This window comes from Erinaceus europaeus, chromosome 3 (assembly GCF_950295315.1).
Source record: "Erinaceus europaeus chromosome 3, mEriEur2.1, whole genome shotgun sequence".
In the NCBI taxonomy this organism is placed as follows: Eukaryota; Metazoa; Chordata; class Mammalia; order Eulipotyphla; family Erinaceidae; genus Erinaceus; species Erinaceus europaeus.
Window position 1 is genome coordinate 153,121,741 of NC_080164.1, and position 20,006 is coordinate 153,141,746.

General features: G+C 39.3%; 1 protein-coding gene and 1 pseudogene across 22 annotated transcripts in view; both read right to left on the reverse strand.

Moving 5' to 3' along the window:
- Positions 1–20,006, reverse strand: part of LIMCH1 (LIM and calponin homology domains 1) — a 390,588-nt gene that overhangs the window by 248,249 nt on the left and 122,333 nt on the right. The gene's annotated exons all lie outside the window — the stretch shown is intronic.
- On the reverse strand, positions 1,976–13,830 carry LOC103117027 (uncharacterized; annotated as a pseudogene).

The following is a 20,006-nucleotide window of genomic DNA, read 5'->3' on the forward strand; positions in this document are numbered from 1 at the left end:
AAGAAGTTCTGAGACACAGGTAGGACCAAATCAAGTCATTTGACCATTAAATTCCATCTCTAAGTGGGTAAACACTGGATAATTCTTAGATATATGACTAAGCAATTCCCAGAACGATTTCAATCAAATGCCAGGTGCAAAAGCAATTACAGAAAAATCCTCACCAGTTCACAGCCCTGGGATAGCAGAGCCTCCAAGAACCACTGGACAGTGCAAACATAATTCCAGAGTCTCAGAGATCTTATTACTTAGAAGCAGAAATAGACTCCTAAGTGCTCACTTTGAAATATTAAGCATTGTTCCACTCAGATCTTTCCACCATCCTAGGACATTTATTAAAAACCAGTTGAAAGTGAGTCAGCTTCTAAAATAAAGCTTCCCCTTCCCTGAAGTCATGATGCATAGCAATTTTCACCTCATACGACATGATCAGCACAATCTAGACAGCTGAAATTTACCTCTAAAAGATATTTTTGTGTCATGTCTTACTAAAAAACTAAATGTAACATATGATAGGCATGTAAGAAGTGTGACTCAGTCTGAGTTAAGACCTGCTGCTGCTGTACACTTTCTCTGACTTTCACATGAACTCTTCTAGGCTTTTTTTACTAACATCTCAAAACCCCAATCTCCAGACTCAATTAATCTTCTCTCTACATTTGCTAAAGAAAATCATGTTCTGAAAAGACTAGCATTGTCTGTGGGGACAAAGGATCCCTCCTGCACTGCTGGTGGGAATGTAAATTGGTCCAACCCGTGTGGAGAACAGTCTGGAGAATTCTGAGAAGGCTAGAAGTGGACCTACCCTATGACCCTATAATTCCTCTCCTGGGGATTTATCCTAAGGAACCAAACATACCCATCCAAAAAGACTTGTGTATACCTATGTTCATAGCAGCACAATTTGGAAAAGTCAAAGCCTGAAAGCAACCCAGGTGTCCAACAACAGATGAGTGGCTGAGCAAGTTGTGGTGTATATACACAATGGAATACTACACAGCTATTAAAAATGGTGACACCTTCTTCACCTCATCTCAAGATGGAGCTTGAAGGAATCATGTTAAGTGAGATAAGTCAGAAACAGAAGGATGAATACGGGATGATCTCACTCAGAGTCAGAAGTTGAAAAAACAAGAACAGAAGGGAAAACGCAAAGCAGAATTTGGACTAGAGTTGGTGTATTGCACCAAAATATAAAACTCTGAGGTGGGGTGGGTGGGAAGGCTCAGGTCCTGGAACATGATGGAAGAGGAGGACCTAGTTGTGGTTGAATTGTTACGTGGAAAACTGAGAAATATTACACATGTACAAACTCCTATACTTTACTATTGACTACAAACCATTAATCCCCCAATAAAGAAACTAAAAAAAAAAAAAAAAAAAAAGACTAGCAACCCTCCTCTCCTAGCACTATCAGTGTCTTCCCTTATATTAGTGCCTTTGTTTTTCTACCTCTGAGCAAGAGTTGCCTCTCTTCTAGGCCAGGGAAATAGTTCATTTGGATAGTGTGCTGCTCTGTCATGTGTATGACCCAGGTTTGAGCCCAGCCCCCACTGCATTAAAGGAAGGTCTGGTGTTGTTGTCTCTTTCCCTGTCTGTTCATTTACAAAAAGAATCTCTCCTCTTTCTGAGCAAGTCTTTCCAAATCAAGCCCTTCTTTCTAGTCCCTACTTCCCCATCTCTTCCCCCCCCCCCTCTGTCTTCTTTCCATGCTAACCAAGCTGGCAGAGTTTAACAAATATTTCTTTGCATATGGCAGCCTTGATTCAAATGCTGATTTCTACTTAGATAATTGTATATAGATATGGTTATATCAGTACAGTGCAAGTAAGGTTTAGAGACATTGAACATTGTTAGTTTGGCTATCATTAGTTTAGTACAACAAGACACATGGAAATTATTTACATGATGGAAGATTTCAAAACTTCAGTAGAATGGGCAAATTTACATGATACCATTTCAACAGTGATTTATTTCAATCTACACACTTTTCAAGAATGTCACCATCTCTAAATAAAAATAGAATAAAAATGACATCCTTGTCATCTAAAACTACTTTGGCACCTCCAGATTCTGGTGGAAGAAATGTATCTTCAATGTTCACATTAACTGGTTGAATTGCTCCACCATTCCCTTTAGAGCCTAATCCAACAGCTACTGCTGTTGCTTGCAATACATTCCCCTGAGATTATTTTTTTTTTTCTGGAAGTATAATGCCACCTTGGGTCACTGTTTTAGCTGCACTCTTTCAATTAACACTCAGTCAAAGAGAGGAAGACACTTTCTCAATGCCTGTCCTACCAAGTGATACAGTTTTACTCTGCTTTTATGTGGCTGTGAAAGAATCCCATAGCCTGACCAGCTCCACCCCCACACACACACACATCAGTGTTTCAAGTCCAACATTATTTAAATGTTTCTTATGTTGTGAGTTCCATGGAACCCTTGATTGGAAAGCCTGCTCTCTGAGTCTCACATTTTGGCTCAGAACCCAGGGTCTCATACACAGTATGGTGTATTCTCTACTGAGCGAGCCATCTCCCAATACTCTACTCAATTCCTTTAATGGAGAAGAAGCTAGTGATAAACAAATGACCCAGTAGAAAAAATATTCGAATGATGTTGGAAATAAAAAGAAGAAAATAGAAGAGATGTTTATCTTCAGATAGACAAAAGAATGTATATTTGGGGAAACAAAGATCATTCATGGTAATGAAAAGGAAGGCAGGGTAAACTGGACCAGGTGAAAAGTTAGTTGGAGAGAAGATGAAAAATTCCCTTTGGATTGTTTCTACAAGATATTAGTTGAGAGTGGGGTGGGGGCGTGGGGAGAATAGTGTTGAAAGAAAGTGTGAGAAACAGGGATAGTGCACTGATAAATGGGCAGGGAATTAGCATGAGCTGCCAACTGATGTTCCATTCCTCCCTCATCTCCTTCTCTGGCTCCTCTACAAGAACTTCTGCAGTTTTGCAGTTCTTATCCATAAGCACAAAATCACATGGGCATGATTCAATATAAATTTCATTTCTTTGAGAAATTCAAAATATGGCAACCAGAGAGGTTTTGAAAGTTTTCAAAGCCAAAATGTTATAATCCTGAAAATGAACACTCAGCCTAAAGGGAAAGTTTCTACAGAAGATGCGTTACCAGTCATTCCTCAGACGGCTACAAAAAAATACCTAGGACTTCAACCATGGCCACAGGTTCACATCCAGAGTCACGTTCATCTGCCACTCGGACATATACATGGATGGCTTCGATGAGTGGGCCAGTGCAGAGAAACAACACTTCAAAGACTTGGAAAAATCTATCACTGACTAAAGAAGGAGGCAGAAAATAAGACAAGTATGGTATGATTTTTGAGTCGTGACCACACTTTGACATTCTGGAATAATACAAAATATCCTATTTCCCCTAAAGAAGGAACAAGATCAATAGAGGTGTCAGTCACTCATAGCAATTGGCTTCATTTCCACTGGAGGGAGATAAATACGGGGATATAAATATGTCAATGTCCAGCTAGCAAGAGGCACAGTCAACTCATTTTCCTCCTCCTAAAAGGGATCACGGTCATTAACCCCAATATATTCATAGGATGAACCTGTGATATCCTTACAAATATAGTGAAAACTGCTCATTGTACCACATTTAAGTGGAGCCAGGATGAAAAAAATTCCCTGCTGAGAAGGATTTGAAAATCACTAAGATAAACACCTTCTCTTGTGTTCCCTAGGATAAAATGACAGCTTTTTAGCTTCTTAAAAAAATCAGTCTCTCAACCAGTAAATTTCATGCACACACACACCCCCACTAAGAAAAAGCTAGACTTAGAAATCTGAACTGCTACCCACATACCACACCAGCCAAATAAAAGACAAGTGAAGTGTGTAAAAGTAAACAAGTCTCTAAAAGGTTGTTGGAATGTCACCACCAACTTTAATCCCATCGGAATAAGAGAAAAACAGATGTCTGATAATGCAGGGCTACAACTACCTGAAACACTAAAAGTTAATTTCTAATTTCTTAAATTTCAAAATGGCAGACATGCATGTGTAGCTCAGTAGTAGAGTCTTGAGTGTGATCCCTAGCATCCTCCAAAGTTAAGATTTTAGAATTCTAATATAGTATATATATAGTCTACTATGTAAGATCTTTAAGAGGTATAAAGAAGTACCCTAAAATTGAACACAGTGTTTCTACAGTAAAATGTTTGTTGTCTCATATCAAATAAGATAAATAATCGACAGCACCCAAGGGAAATATCACAATGGTTATGCAAAGAGACTCTCATGCCTGAGGGTCTGAGGTCCCAGGTTCAATTCCCTACCCCATCATAAACCAGAGCTGAACAGTGCTCTGGTAAAATTAATTAATTAATTATGATAATAATGAATAGCTGAAAGCATTTTAGATCAGGTCAGAGTTTTTCTATTAAATGTCTTACCAAAATAAGAAGCAGACAAGACAAGAAAGCAGGCAGGCAATTTTCTTAAAACCAAAACCTTTTTTTAAAAACTAGAATTAAAAGAAAACTTTCACTTCTTTTTAAAATTTTTAATTTTCTTTATTCATTTATTGGATAGAGAAATTGAGAGGGAATAGTGATCATAGGGGAGAAACAGAGACATAGCTGCAGCACTTCTTCACCACTCACAAAGCTCTTCCCCTGCAGGTGGGGACAAAACTTTCACTTCTCAAAGCTTTTTTTTTGTAATTATGTCCAAATAGTTGTGAACCTGCAAAAATACCAAAGCAAGTATGTTAGCTTTGGTTTGTAAGTTTGTTACACTGGACTACCAGCTTCCTTAGATCTGTCATTCTTACCATATGAAAAGCAAATAAAAAAAGGAGATTATCAAATGTTAATAATCACCAGATGAGCACTGTATTTGTGATGGGACAGAGACAAAGAGAAATTGAGGGGGGAGGGAGAGAGAAATGGAGAGAGAGAAGGAGAGAGGCAGAGAGTTGCAATACTTCTCTACCACTTGTGAAGTGTCCCTCTTGTAGGTGAGGGCTGGGAGATTCACTATACAAAGGTCTTAGACCATTGTAACATGTGTGTGCTGCCAGTCGCACCAACGACCCAGGCCCCAGATAAGCACTACCTTTGGAATATGATTTATAATGCTTATTAATGGTGCCCAGTATGTGTCAATGATTCTGATTACACTAAGATACTGTTGAATTAGTGTGTGTGTGTATGTGTGTGTGTGTGTGTGTGTGTGTAATTTTATTTGTTTTTAACTGCCAGCAGAATTATCATTAGGGATAAGTGCCTGTACAATGAACTCATCAATCCTGGCAGATATTTTTCCTTTTCCTTTTTTTTTAATATTTATTTATTTATTCCCTTTTGTTGCTCTTGTTGTCATTGTTGGATAGGACAGGGAGAAATGGAGAGAGGAGGGGAAGACAGAGAGGGGGAGAGAAAGACACCTGCAGACCTGCTTCACCACTTGTGAAGTGACTCCCCTGCAAGTGGGGAGCCGGGGGCTCAAACTGGGATCCTTAGGCCGGTCCTTGTGCTTTGCACCACGTGCACTTAACCAGCTGTGCTACCGCCCAACTCCCTAGCTTTCCTTTTTTCTTTCTTTTTTATTAGATAGGAAAGAGAGAAATTGTGAGAGGAGGGGGAGATAAAAAGGGAGAAAAGATAGGCACCCACTGCTGACTTGCTTCACTGCTCATGAAACTTCCACCACCACCCACACACAAAGGTGAGGAGCAGGGGATCAAACCCAGGCCCTTGCTCATGATAAAGTGTGCATTCAACCAAGTGTGTTACTGCTAGACCCCAAGACTGTTGAATATTTTATGGCCCCTGATTTCAGTGGTATCTATATAAGCATGATGTTAAATAGTCTGTTTGCAAGTTGGACCTCAATATATAAGTTCTGGGAGAGCTTAAGATGAGATCTGATCTAGTCAGGAAACTACAACAATAAAACTACAACAATGATTTGGAGGTTAGGAAGAGAATACATGATGAGCATGAAGGAAAGGAAGGACATTCCTGCAGGAGCTCAGAGAGCAAAGGTGAGTAGAGTACAAAGCTTGGCTTGAGATACAATTGGAGTAAGAATTGGTGCAAAGTCTTCCACGACATTTGGAGAAATGTCACTGAACCCAGGGACAATAGGGAATCGTGGGACAGTTGTAAGCAGAGCTGGGGGAAACTAAATGTCAGAAAAATGTTGGAGACTTCCGGAGGCGGAGCTACGAGCAGCAGCAGATCTGTTTCTCTCTTCTCCTCTTCTCTCCAGGATCAACTAGGAATACTAAAGGAGACCACCTGGGACCGAAACAAGACAGGACTAGAATGACTACAGGAACCCACCAAATCACCAGTGAGTGCAAACACACGTGGCTGGTGACAGAGAGGAGCCTAGGGAGAGACTAAGTGGCTGGTAACAGTCCGGCGGTTTACCAGCTGAGACACCACCTCCAGTCTGTTCCAACAACAAGGGGACAGCTGAAGGGAGGAGAGGACTCCCCGGAGACTCACCAAGTGCAACTCTGAGTCTCCATTGCTACTGCCCTCAGAATCTGGAGCAGCAGCAGGGAGGGACACTGGGGGACAGAGATGTAACCAGGAAACTCAGGAGAAGACCTCTACCTCAGTGGCATAGCTGTGAGGCTGTGAATGTCTCTTTGCATAACCACTGGACTGTCTCTGCCACACCCTGCCTTATCTCTTGGTCAGGAGTCAGTGATTAAGCTCAGAAGCCTACTTATAGTTTAGAAGCCCTCAGGCTCCCATAGCCTACAGAGAAGGAAAAAAAAAAAAAAAGAGGCTTTTAAATCACTGAGCTCCAACTCAGGGATTAAAAGACTATTGAAACAACTGTTAACTTCCATCACTGTGAACCCTTTAATTACCTTACTTAGACACAAGTCAATCCAGGAAATAGTGATCAGTAATATGAAAAGTACTAAAAGAAGTAACTCATAATATAATATATAAAATGGGTAAACCAACAAGAAGAAATATTGGAGAAACTAACCAGGAAAACAGTCCAGCTAAAAGCCCCCCAAAGGGTGAAGCTCAAAATAATGAGTTCAACATACAAACATTAGCTAAGGAAATAATCACAGAAGTGAGTAAAGAGTTTGAAAGAATTGTAGTCAGAAATACAAGAACAACAAATGAGACTCTGGAAGAAAACACTACTATCTCAAGGTTATTAGAGAGCTGAAAGCTGAAATGGCTGAGCTAAGAACACAACTAGCTGAACAAGCTAAAACAGTATCAGAACAGGGAAACAAAATAGATGAACTCCAGAAAACAGTAGAGGGCAGAGAGAATAGAATCAATGAGGCTGAAGACAGAATTAGCAAGATTGAGGACGAATTAGAGACAACTAAAAAAGAGGTAAGAGATCTCAAAAAGAGACTAAGAGATGCTGAAAACAACAACAGAGACCTACGGGATAACCTCAAAAAGAAACAATATACACATTATTGGCTTACCAGAGAAAGAAAGAGAGGGAGAGGAAGAAAGCATTCTTCAGGCCATAATAGCTGAAAACTTCTCTAGTCTAGACAACATCAAAGACATAAAGATTCAAGAAGCCCAGAGGGTCCCAAGCAGAATTAACCCAGACTTAAAGACACCAAGACACATCATTTTTAGAATGGACAGGAATAAGGATAAAGAAAGGATCCTGAAGGCTGCAAGGGAAAGACAAAGAGTCACCTACAAAGGAAAACCCATAAGATTAGCAGCAGACTTCTCCACACAAACACTACAGGCCAGAAGAGACTGGCAAGATATCTATCAAATTCTCAATAAGAAAGGCTTTCAACCAAGAATACTATATCCTTTCTAGACTGTCATTCAGACTAGAGGGAGGCATCAAAAACTTCTCAGACAAGCAACAGTTGAAGGAATCAACTATCACCAAGCCTGCCCTGAAGGAAGTTCTGAAAGGTCTTCTATAAACAGTCAGACCATCATAAATAGGACATATATCAGAACACTCTAACACTCTACAAGAATGGCGTTAATATGGTCCAGGAGGTGGCACAGTGGCTAAAGCACTAGACTCTCAAGAATGGCGTTAAAATATCTTCAATCTTTGATATCAATAAATGTCAATGGCCTAAATTCACCTATTAAAAGACACAGAGTAGGAAGATGGATCAGAAAATACAACCCAACAATATGCTGTCTACAGGAAACCATCTAACTCAACAAGACAAACACAGACTTAAAGTGAAAGAATAGAAAACTATCATACAAGCCAATGGCCCACAAAAAAGGACAGGCAGGAACAGCTATTCTCATATCTGACATGATAGACTTTAAAATAAATAAGATTAAAAAAGATAGGAATGGACACTACTTTAATGCTCAGAGGATCAGTCAATCAAGAGGACTTAACAATCATTAACATCTATGCACCCAATGAGAAGCCATCTAAATACAACAAACGTCTACTGAAAGAGCTACAGCAATATATTAATAGCAACACAGTCACAGTAGGGGACTTCAACACCCCACTCTCTCAACTCGACAGATCATCCAGGCAGAAAATCAATAAAGACATAAGGGAGCTAAATGAAGAGATAGATAAACTAGAACTATTGGACATTTTCAGAGTCATTCATCCCAAGAAACTGGAATATACATTTTACTCAAATCCACACGGGTCATTCTCAAGGATAGACCATATGTTAGGCCAGAAAGACAGCATCAGCAAATTCAAGAGCACTGAAATCATCTCAAGCATCTTCTCAGACCACAGTGGAATTAAACTAACACTTAACAATCAACAAAAGATTAGTAATAGTCCCAAAATGTGGAAGCTCAACAGTATACTTCTTAACAACCTCTGGGTCAAAGAGGAAATCAAGGAAGAAATCAAAATGTTTTGAGAGTTCAATGAACATGAAGACAAAAACTATCAAAATATTTGGGACACAGCTAAGGCAGTACTGAAAGGGAAGTTCATAGCTATACAAGCACACATTAGGAAACAAGAAAAAGCACAAATAAACAGCCTGATTGCACAGCTTAAAGACCTAGAAGAAGAACAACAAAGGAACCCTAAAGCTACCAGAAGGACAGAAATCACTAAAGTTAGGGCAGAAATAAATAACATTGAGAATAAGAAAACCATACAAAAGAGTGAACAAAACTGACAAATCTTTAGCCAGACTCACAAAACAAAAAAGGGAGAAGACTCAAATAAATCGGATAGTGAATGAAAGAGGAGATAACACAACAGACACCACAGAAATTCAACATATCATGCAAGGCTTCTATGAACAACTATATGCCACCAAGCTAGAGAACCTGGAAGAAATGGACAATTTCCTAGATACCTACCAACTTCCAAAACTAAGTAAAGAGGAAGTGGATAACATAAACAGGTCCATCACAGCCAATGAAATTGAAACAGTTATCAAAAATCTCCCAAAAAATAAAAGTCCTGGACCAGATGGTCTTATAAATGAATTCTACAAAACCTTCAAAGAACAACTAATACCTCTACTTTTAAAAGTCTTCCAGAAGACTGAAGACACTGGAATACTTCCTGCCAGTTTCTCTAAAGCTAACATCACTCTGATACCAAAAGCAGACAGGGACACAACCAAAAAAGAAAACTACAGACCAATATCTCTGATGTACATAGGTGCTAAAATATTGAACAAAATTCTAGCCAACCGGATACAGCAGTATATTAAAAAGATTGCTCATCATGACCAAGTGGGGTTTATCCCAGGCATGCAAGGTTGGTTTAATATATGTAAATAAATCAATGTGATCCACCACATCAACAAAAGCAAGACCAAAAACCACATGGTCATATCAATAGATGCAGAGAAAGCCTTTGACAAAATCCAACATCCCTTTATGATCAAAAAATTACAAAAAATGCAAAAAGATGGAAAAATCCTGAAGATAGTGGAGTCTATATATAGCAAACCTATAGCCAACATCATACTCAATGGTGAAAAACTAGAAGCATTTCCCCTCAGATCAGGTACTAGACAGGGCTGCCCACTATCAGGTACTAGACAGGGCTGCCCACTATCACCATTACCATTCAACATAGTGTTAGAAGGTCTTGCCATAGCAATCAGGCAGGAGCAAGGAATTAAAGGGATACAGATTGGAAGAGAAGAAGTCAAACTCTCCCTATTTGCAGATGATATGATAGTATACACAGAAAAACCTAGGGAATCCTGCAAGAAGCTTTTGGAAATCATCAGGAAATACAGTAAGGTGTCAGGCTACAAAATTAACATTCAAAAGTCAGTGGCATTCCTCTATGCAAACACTAAGTCAGAAGAAATTGAAATCCAGAAATCAATTGCTTTTACTATAGCAACAAAAACAATAAAATATCTAGGAGTAAACCTAACCAAAGAAGTGAAAGACTTGTACACTGAAAATTATGAGTCACTACTCAAGGAAATTGAAAAAGACACAAAGAAATGGAAAGATATTCCATGTTCATGGGTTGGAAGAATTAACATCATGAAAATGAATATACTACCCAGAGCCATCTACAAATTTAATGCTATCCCCAAGAAGATCCCAAGCACATTTTTTAGGAGAATAGAACAAATGCTACAAATGTTTATCTGGAACCAGAAAAGACCTAGAATTGCCAAAACAACCTTGAGAAAAAAAGAACAGAACCGGAGGCATCACACTCCCAGATCTCAAATTGTATTATAGGGCCATTGTCATCAAAACTGCTTGGTACTGGAACATGAATAGACACACTGACCAGTGGAATAGAATTGAGAGCCCAGAAGTGAGTCCCCACACCTATGGACATTTAATCTTTGACAAAGGGGCTCAGACTATTAAATGGGGAAACCAGAGTCTCTTCAACAAATGGTGTTGAAAACAGTGGGTTGAAACATGCAGAAGAATGAAACTGAACCACTGTATTTCACCAAATACAAAAGTAAATTCCAAGTGGATCAAGGACTTGGATGTTAGACCACAAACTATCAGATAATTAGAAGAAAATATTGGAAGAACTCTTTTCTGAATAAATTTTAAACACATCTTCAATGAAACGAATCCAATTACAAAGAAGACTAAGGCAAGTATAAACCTATGGGACTACGCCAAATTAAAAAGCTTCTTCACAGCAAAAGAAACCACTACCCAAACCAAGAGACACCTCACAGAATGGGAGATCTTTACATGGCATACATCAGACAAGAGGTTAATAACCAACATATATAAAGAGCTTGCCAAACTCAACAAGACAAAAAATAACCCCATCCAAAAATGGGGGGAGGACATGGACAGAATATTCACCACAGAAGAGATCCAAAAGGCCGAGAAACACATGAAAAAATGCTCCAAGTCTCTGATTGTCAGAGAAACGCAAATCAAGACAACAACAAGATACCACTTCACTCCTGTGAGAATGTCATACATCAGAAAAGGTAACAGCAGCAAATGCTGGAGAGGGTGTGGGGTCAAAGGAACCCTCCTACACTGCTGGTGGGAATGTCAATTGGTCCAACCTCTGTGGAGAACAGTCTGGAGAACTCTCAGAAGGCTAGAAATGGACCTACCCTATGATCCTGCAATTCCTCTCCTGCGGATATATCCAAAGGAACCCAACATATCCATCCAAAAAGATCTGTGTACACATATGTTCTTGGCAGCACAGTTTGTAATAGCCAAAACCTGGAAGCAACCCAGGTGACCAACAACAGATGAGTGGCTGAGCAAGTTCTGGTATATATACACAATGGAATACTACTCAGCTGTAAAAAATGGTGACTTCACCGGTTTCAACCGATCGTGAAATGGGCCTTGCAAAAATCATGTTGAGTGAAATAAGTCAGAAACAGAAGGATGAATATGGGATGTTCTCACTCTCAGGCCAAAGTTGAAAAACAAGATCAGAAAAGAAAACACAAGTAGAACCTGAAATGGAATTGGCGTATCGCACCAAAGTAAAAGACTCTGGGGTGGGTGGGTAGGGAAAATACAGGTCCAAGAAGGATTCAGAGGACCTAGTGGGGGTTGTATTGTTATATGGGAAACTGGGAAATGTTATGCATTGTTGCTAAAATTTGTAAGCTCTAGCTGGGCAGGCTAGCTTCACGGGCGGGTAACAGAGACGCGGAGACAACGGCGGGGCAGGGCAGCTGTATTTCTTTATTCAGGAACAACAATTCATAAACTAAACCAAACTAATCACCAAACAGAACTCTTCTGTCTCTTTGCGGCGGCCCAAGCACTCTCTCTTACTCTGGAACTCAGGAACCCTCTCCAACTCTGTCTCTCTGGAACTCTTCAACTGTCGAACTCTCTCTTACTCTCTAACTCAGGAACCCAAGAACTCTGTCACTCGGGAACTCAGGAACTCCGGAACTCTGTCACTCTGGAACTCTGGCGGGTTTCCTAGGGGCGGGGCCAAGCGGGCCGCGAAATTAACTGGACTGATCTAATTCTCTTGGCGGGGGAGAACTAGAACCCAATGTAAAGCATACAACAATGCATGTACAAACTCTTATATTTACTGTTGAATGTAAAACATTAATTCCCCAATTAAAAAATAGGAAAAAAAAAGAAAAGAAAATGTTGCATGATGGTCCCACTACAACAAAAACAATTGGAAGTAAAGTGGAGAGTGGATACAGGGTAACAGCAGGGTGCCTCCACTGCTCACCCTTGACCAGAATCCAAGTCACAGCTAACCTGTAATGGTGCCCTTCTACTAATTCAAAATGCAGAAGCCAGGTCCTAGATTCCAGGCATTTCTCACAGATTTACCGACAAAGTAAAATTATGATGCTTTTCTTGGGCTCTCCAGTTCTGCCTGAACTCTAAAACCAAACACTATAGTCTCTGCTCTAATTATGTGGCTGATGGTTAAAAAAGATGAGGTTATCATAAAAAGAAGCCATGACTTGTACAAGTCAGCTGTGTCTAGATCTCTACATAGTTAGCACCTGAATTGATTGCCCTGTACAAGCTCTTCATTGGGTCTTTGGAATAAATTTTCCTCAACTGCTTTTCTCTGTGTACAAGCTCTCCCAATGGGTAAATAATTGCAGTAGCCTAGAAGACAATATTGTTAGTTCAATATGCAGGTGGTTCAAGATCCTTGATCCTCCAGCCTCTTCCTTTGAGAATTAAGAGTTAAACCAAGATGGTGCTCCAAATCGCTCTGTCCTTCCACATAATGCAAACTACACATGAGAGACCAATGTGTCCTATTAAAGCCACGATCACTGATTTCATATAAAGATGGAATGTCAGTAAATACTCTGAAAAGATCTATTATAAATTTTCAGGAGAGTACAAGTGAGGCAAAATGTTGCCTTTTGCCAGCTGTATTAGTTTTCTTGTGTGTGTGTGGGGGGGTTCAAATAGACTTTTCCTCTTTTGTGTTTTTCCTCCCAGCCACAAGTCAGCAAACACTGGTTATTTACTCCAGTGCTTATAAAAGTAAATTGCTTTGTGGCTTTGGGTCATTGGTATAAAGCTTGTGCTCTTTTTAGTTTATGTTATGTACAAAAGTTCACAATTTCAAGATGCACCCAGCACAAACTGATGATTTACTTATGCTTTTCTATGTTATTCAAAGCCTTTTTTTTTTCAGTTTGTGTTTGAATTATGTTTGTATTTCTATGCCAAAATGCCCTCTGGATTTCTACAAGATTTTTCTTTTTTGCTCTTTTTTTTTTTTTTTTTACCTTTATGATGTTAGAACATTTTTTTTCTTCTTTAGTCAACTTCTGATTTATAATCTACTCAGGGAAGAAGTCAAACCCATGAGAATTTTCATATTACCAATGAAAACTCTCATCTCAAACTTTAATTTACCAATAGACATTTTTCCAGAGACATGGAATCTAATTAATTCTCTTTGCAGTTGCCTTTTTATTTCCTAAAGGATACAAGTCACCTGGGACCAACACAAACAACTTGAAAAGAATATTCTAGGACCTAATATACAGATGCCAAACATACTGCAACAGACTTCACCCCCAACTCAAGTCCCCACACCAGATATTGGGGCTGCACACATCCAAAGTTCAGCAGGCTTTCAAGTCAGGTTTTCCATCAGCCAGATGTCCACAGATTCCTTTATAATTATCAGGCAAAGCGAACACGTAGACCTGAAGCAGCAGCCTCCCGTGGCTGCTCTGGCCAGAATGCTAAATAGGTTGGTCTTCTCAAACTGTCCAAAAACATGCTACTGACTTAGTCTGTCCTGCTGAACAATCAATCATGGTCTAGATCCTGATGAAGGGCCATGGTCTGCATGTATTCATTTCATTAGGATCTTAACTTGGGTCTTGAGGACTTGTCTCCTTTGTATCTTTAAACTAAGGTTAAGTATTCTTGTGCAAAGCATAGGGACAGCATATGAAAGGAAAATGCCACATGGCTTGATGTTTTGCTGATGGCTTTCAAAATTCTAAACTCCCCTCCCCCAAGAAAAATCCAGTTTGTGTTGTGGGATTCCCAACTGAAACTGCCAAACATTTAAGGACCTAATCAAAATTAAGCTGCAGCCCTGGTAAGCTCTGTTTTTCTTGTCTACTATTTTTGTGCCAGTTTGTCATACTGATAGAAAGCCTAAGGCAATATGAGTAAGCTAAGACTATATTCTATATTCTATTGCTATATTCTATTCAGGCAGATTAAATGCCAATAGATCAAACGGAAACAGAGCCCCTTAAAATATCTGTCATTTTATTTTATGCCTTGCACCTTTTTCCTTTTTTTTTTTTTTTTTCTCCTTTCAGGGTTATCACTAGGGCTCAGTAGCTGCATACGAATTCACTGTTACTGGCAACCTTTTTTTCCTTTTCTTTTCTTTTTTCCTTCTATTTTATTTGATAAAGACAAAGAAAAATTGAGGGGGGAGGGGAAGATAAGAGAAGGAGAGAAAGATAGACACCTGCTTCACTCATAAAGTGTCCCCACTGCAGGTGGAGAGGCAGGGCTCGAACCAGCGTCCTTGGGCAGGTCCCTCCACAGAGTACTGTGTGTACTTAATTGGGTGTGCCACCACCCACCACCCCTTCTTTTCCCCTTTTTAAAGGAAATGTCAGCTAAGAAAACAGCCAAGTGCGTTTCACAAAAGAATTAATATAGCAAACGAGGTGAGGTCTCCTTGGTAGTCAAAGAAATAAGTCCAACAAGTTGCACCCAGCATTGCTCTTAGACAACAACCAGTAGGATTTGAAACTCTGTGCCTCTTTATCCTGGCTGTGGACAAGTTCGAATTAACTATTCTCTGTCACAGTTTCCACATTTGTACATTATAGGTAACAATAGTGCTTACTGTAGTGTAAACTCAATTGGGGCCTTTTCTTTTTGTAATGTAAGTGCCTGACTTAAGTTTTGAAGCTGAGGTATCTACTTTCTAGCTGGAATAAAATCATTGTCACCAAGGCTGTGTAGTCAGGGTACCTCCTCCTGATGAAAAACATTTGTTTTATGATTGACTGATTGACTGGTGTTTTAATTTATTTTTATTGCCACCAGAGTTATTGCTGGGACTCAGTGTCTGCACCACTAATCTACCACTCCAGTGGCCTTTTTCGTTTTTGATAGACAGACACCTGCATCACTGCTTCACTACCTGGGAGACTTCCCTATCTGCAGGTAGAGACCAGGGGCTAGACCCAACTCAGGTCCTCAAGCATGGTAATATCTGCACTTTACAGAATATACCACCACCTGGCCCTAACTGATTTTCATGAAAGAAAGAGAAAGAGGGGCAAGGCTGTGGTGCGCCGGGTTAAGTGCACCTAGTACAAAGCATAAGGACCTGAACAAGGACCCTGGTTCAAGCCCTCAGCTCCCCACCAACGGGGATTGCTTCACAAGTGGTGAAGCAGGCATTGAGGTGTCTATCTTTCTATCTTTCTCCCTATCTTCCCCTCCCTTCTCAATTTTTGTCCTATCCAAAAGGAAGAAAGAAAAGAAGAAAGAAAGAAAGAAAGAAAGAAAGAAAGAAAGAAAGAAAGAAAGGAAAAGAAAAAGGAAAAAGAAAGAGAAGAGGTTGGGTGGTGGTACACCTGGTTGAGCAGCATGTCAACTATGTGCAAGGACCTGGGTTCAAACCCCAGTCAGTCCTTATCTTCAGGGCAGAAGCTTCATAAACAATAAGCAGTTCTATTCCCCCTCCCCTTTGACTTTCTCTCTGTCCTATCAAATAAAAATAAAGGGGTGTGCATGCACACACACACACGCACATGCACTGCTCAGCTCTGGTATATGTGGTGCAGAAAGATGGCAAGATGGAATCTGAGGCTTCATGTATGCAATTCCTGTGCTCTCCTCTACATATCTCTCCCCAGTTCAGGAAACTCTTGGTTTTTGCATGTCCTGGTTGATTTGAGTAACAGCCCAATTTAGCCTGGTGTTTCATTTTTCCTTTTTCCTTTTTCCTTCTGTCTACTTTTTCAACTTGTGGTTTATTTCTGTTCTTATTTTTCATGTTTACCAATAAAGAGGAAGCCTTCAGAACCCTAAACTCTAATCCCTCGATTTCAATAAGTGTAGAATTCCAGCTGATGTATATGTTCTTTCTTCTTTCTCTGTCCCTATCCCCTCAGTGTGGCCTCCAGTTTGATGTTTTTCCAGATCTTATAAATAAGAAGCCTTCACCCCCCCTTTTTTTTTCCTTTTTTCAACATTTCCTGACAATTATTGCTAAAGGGAAACTTGCAATTATATGAGAATCCCAAGAGCCAGTTCAATCTGACCATCAGTAGATGGTAAGTGGCCAAAAAATACCACCTCATAATATTTTTTTTTCAAAGAGACAATGAATTAATAGGAACTTAGGAAGTACTATCACTCAGAAGATAATACACGGTAACTAATATATAAATGCTGGCTGTTGCTATTTCCATCAAACTATACACACACAGTTGCAACTTGACCATCAAACAAGTTCAGAGACATCTGCAGAAATCCACCCAAAAACAATTTATTTGCTTGGAAAAAAACAAACAGAAAAGCCAAAGCCAGCCACAGCCACAGGCCCTATGGGCAGTGCCTACCACAGTCAGGAAAACTGGGGACAGCAGGAAGTTCCTCAGAGCTGCCTGTTTCCTCACCATCATGCATGTGTCACTTTGACTCTAAACATCAATCAATAGTTATACAAAGTGAAATGAAAGACTTATCTACAAAAGGAAAAGCTAAAAAAAGACACACCTTCTCTGTCACTCATAATAGCACACAAATGACCCAAAGGCAGGCTAGTGGGCAGAGAACTTGAGACCAAAGCAGGTGACTCTTTCCAAAGACTGAGTTGAGCTGGCAGATCAATCAGGGAGGTGTTCCCACCAAGTTGGGGCTCACAGGGTTCTGGAACCCACTGGCACTGTTCCTGCTTCTTTCTGTCACTGAAGATGCCTGGGAATCGATTTGATAGCTCTGTGAATCTCAAGTAACCAACTTCTCATTTTTGGAATGTCATGATCTTGAGTTTACCTTGTAGGTAAAAAAATCTTTTATTTCTTTCTCTTTTTTTTTTTTTTTAAGACAGAGAGGCAGAGAAAGAGTTAAAGGTAAAGCAGCTTACTATCCAAATGAGCTATTTCACCAACCCTAGAGTGAAAATCTTACCTTTATTAAGTATTAGCACAATGAAATGGGTGGAAAAATTAAACTCCTCCAGAAATAAAAACCAGCCTCTTCAGCTTTCCTCTTGTCTTAACATGTATTATGCCATCTATCACTTTCCGATTTCCTCCTTCTTTATTTTTTTTAATTGATGTACGATTATGAAAGAGCATGACATAATGTATAAGTATGACATAATGTATAAGTATGACATAAGGGTATAGTTTCACATTCTATCTGTTTCTAAGACTCATCACACACACCAACATAGTACTCATGCCATTATCAAAATGCTCCCTTTACCCACATCTCCTAAGCTTCTTCTCTCCTCCAATAACCACTACAGTATTACAATCTTTCCCACCTCTTTCTTAAATGCTGTTGTGGCCCAGGCATAGGTTTCCCTATAAGCAGAACCACCTCTGTCCTTGGTCCAGACCTCAACCCCTCTGTTCTCCACTCATCAAATATCTCTGAGCCTCTAAAGACTGAACCAGCACCCATAAGTTTTAACTCCTTCCTACCCAGATTAATTTATTCTACTTTAGACTATGCTTCCCTTGAAACGACAGTCATAAAGTAAACTTTTCTAATTCATTCAAAGTGTTAAAATATTAATTCATTCTTATAATAGTTGCCATGAAGCCAGCCATAGTCATCAAAATAATGTATGATAAGAAAGTCCACCAGGAATTATCATTTATACAGTGCTTAAATGTTACTCATTATATTAGAGCTCTACATACAGTGTATCATTCTTTATAAGCCCTGTGAGGTCAATATGTTAGCCCCATTTTATAACTGAGAACTAGAAGGTAACTTATGCAGGTTAAACAGAAACTGAGTGGCAAAGCAGACTTCAAAAGTTAATGCAATTTCATGCAAATGCCTTCCACTGTCCAGTTCAGTTCTGTTCAACTGTTCCCCATTGTCTCAGGAAAAAGCCCAACTTTCTCAGCCTGATCTTCAGAAAAGACTCTCAGATACTCAGCGTAAACTCACCTTCCCAGTCTTGGCTCCCACTTTCTCCTTATTCACATCCACAATGACTATCGATTGTTTCCCTTACATGCCAGGAGTTACCTGTTACTCAGGGGTCACTCAAGACCTGATGAAAATTTCATTTCATTTCTGTATAACATTTATTAACTGTTGATTATTTCCAAAGCATAGCCCTTGCTCATTTCTCCGAAGTTCCCCCATGTCATAATTTCTTATGCATTAGTCAGTTCTTTGGATTGTATTCTAGTTATATTCTTGCTTTACTATCTTTACTATAATTGCAATGTTCTTAAGAGAAAATATGATGTTGTAGAGATTTTTTTAAATCTCCCATGTGCTCGTTGTAGTGTCTGCTACAAATATCCTTAAATTATTTTCAAATATTTTAAAGTTGATTGATATAACTTCTCACAGCATCATGTGATATCTTAGAGGAAATAGAAAGAAGACAAAGGCCTACCTAGGCTCTGAACTGGCAAAATAGCTCACTTGGATAGTGGACATGCTTTGCTATGTGAGCAATCCACGCTCAAGTTTGGCCCTACTACATTGGAGCAACCTTTGTTGCTTTGGTATCTCTCTCCCTCTCTCTCTCTATCTGAGGTGGAGCAATAGTGGCCCAATGACAACAACAACAACAAAGCCTAGACTTTTCACAAATTCTGTATCTTCACCGTGACTAGAAACTTTGATTCTAGAGCCAAATTATCTAATTGCCCTTGTATTAACTCAGCTCCAGTACTTAATAGTTGTATGATTTGGAGTAAGCTATCTAATTGTCTCAAACCACTGTTTCCTCATTTATTAAATAAAAAAATAATAACACTACTTGCCTCATAATCCTATTGGGAGCATAGATGGGCTATCTACATCACATGTTACTAATAATAATAGTGCCTGGAACATAACAACTGATCAATAAATGTTAGTTCTTCTTAAAATAAAGTCATTTCTCAAAGTGGTGGTATGATGAAAAACATCTGCTTTATTTTTATAAGGCAAGATAATAAAATGTATAATAACCAAATTAAGATCAAAAAGATTGTGGAGGTAAGATAAAAATGACAACTGAAAGCTAAAACCTTTTAGAAAACAGATCTAAATTGAGAGTTGTTGTGTCCTATAAACCAAACAGGTATGTTGTGTCTCTTGTAGAGAAAATGCATATATTTTTCTAATTAATTAAGTTTCTAAATTCATTAATTAAAATCAAGTTTCTAATTAATGAATAAATTCAGATTTTCTAGGTTGGTGATAACCAGTTGCCTTTTGTGCTCCTAAGCTCTGATAGTCTTACTGTAGTGCTAGAATGTGGGCCAACCACCCCCCTTTCTAATATAACAGCAGGATATGGTCTTTGTCCAGGAAATCCAGCCCCCATCTTGTGAGAAACCCAGGCTACCATGGTGAGGTCAC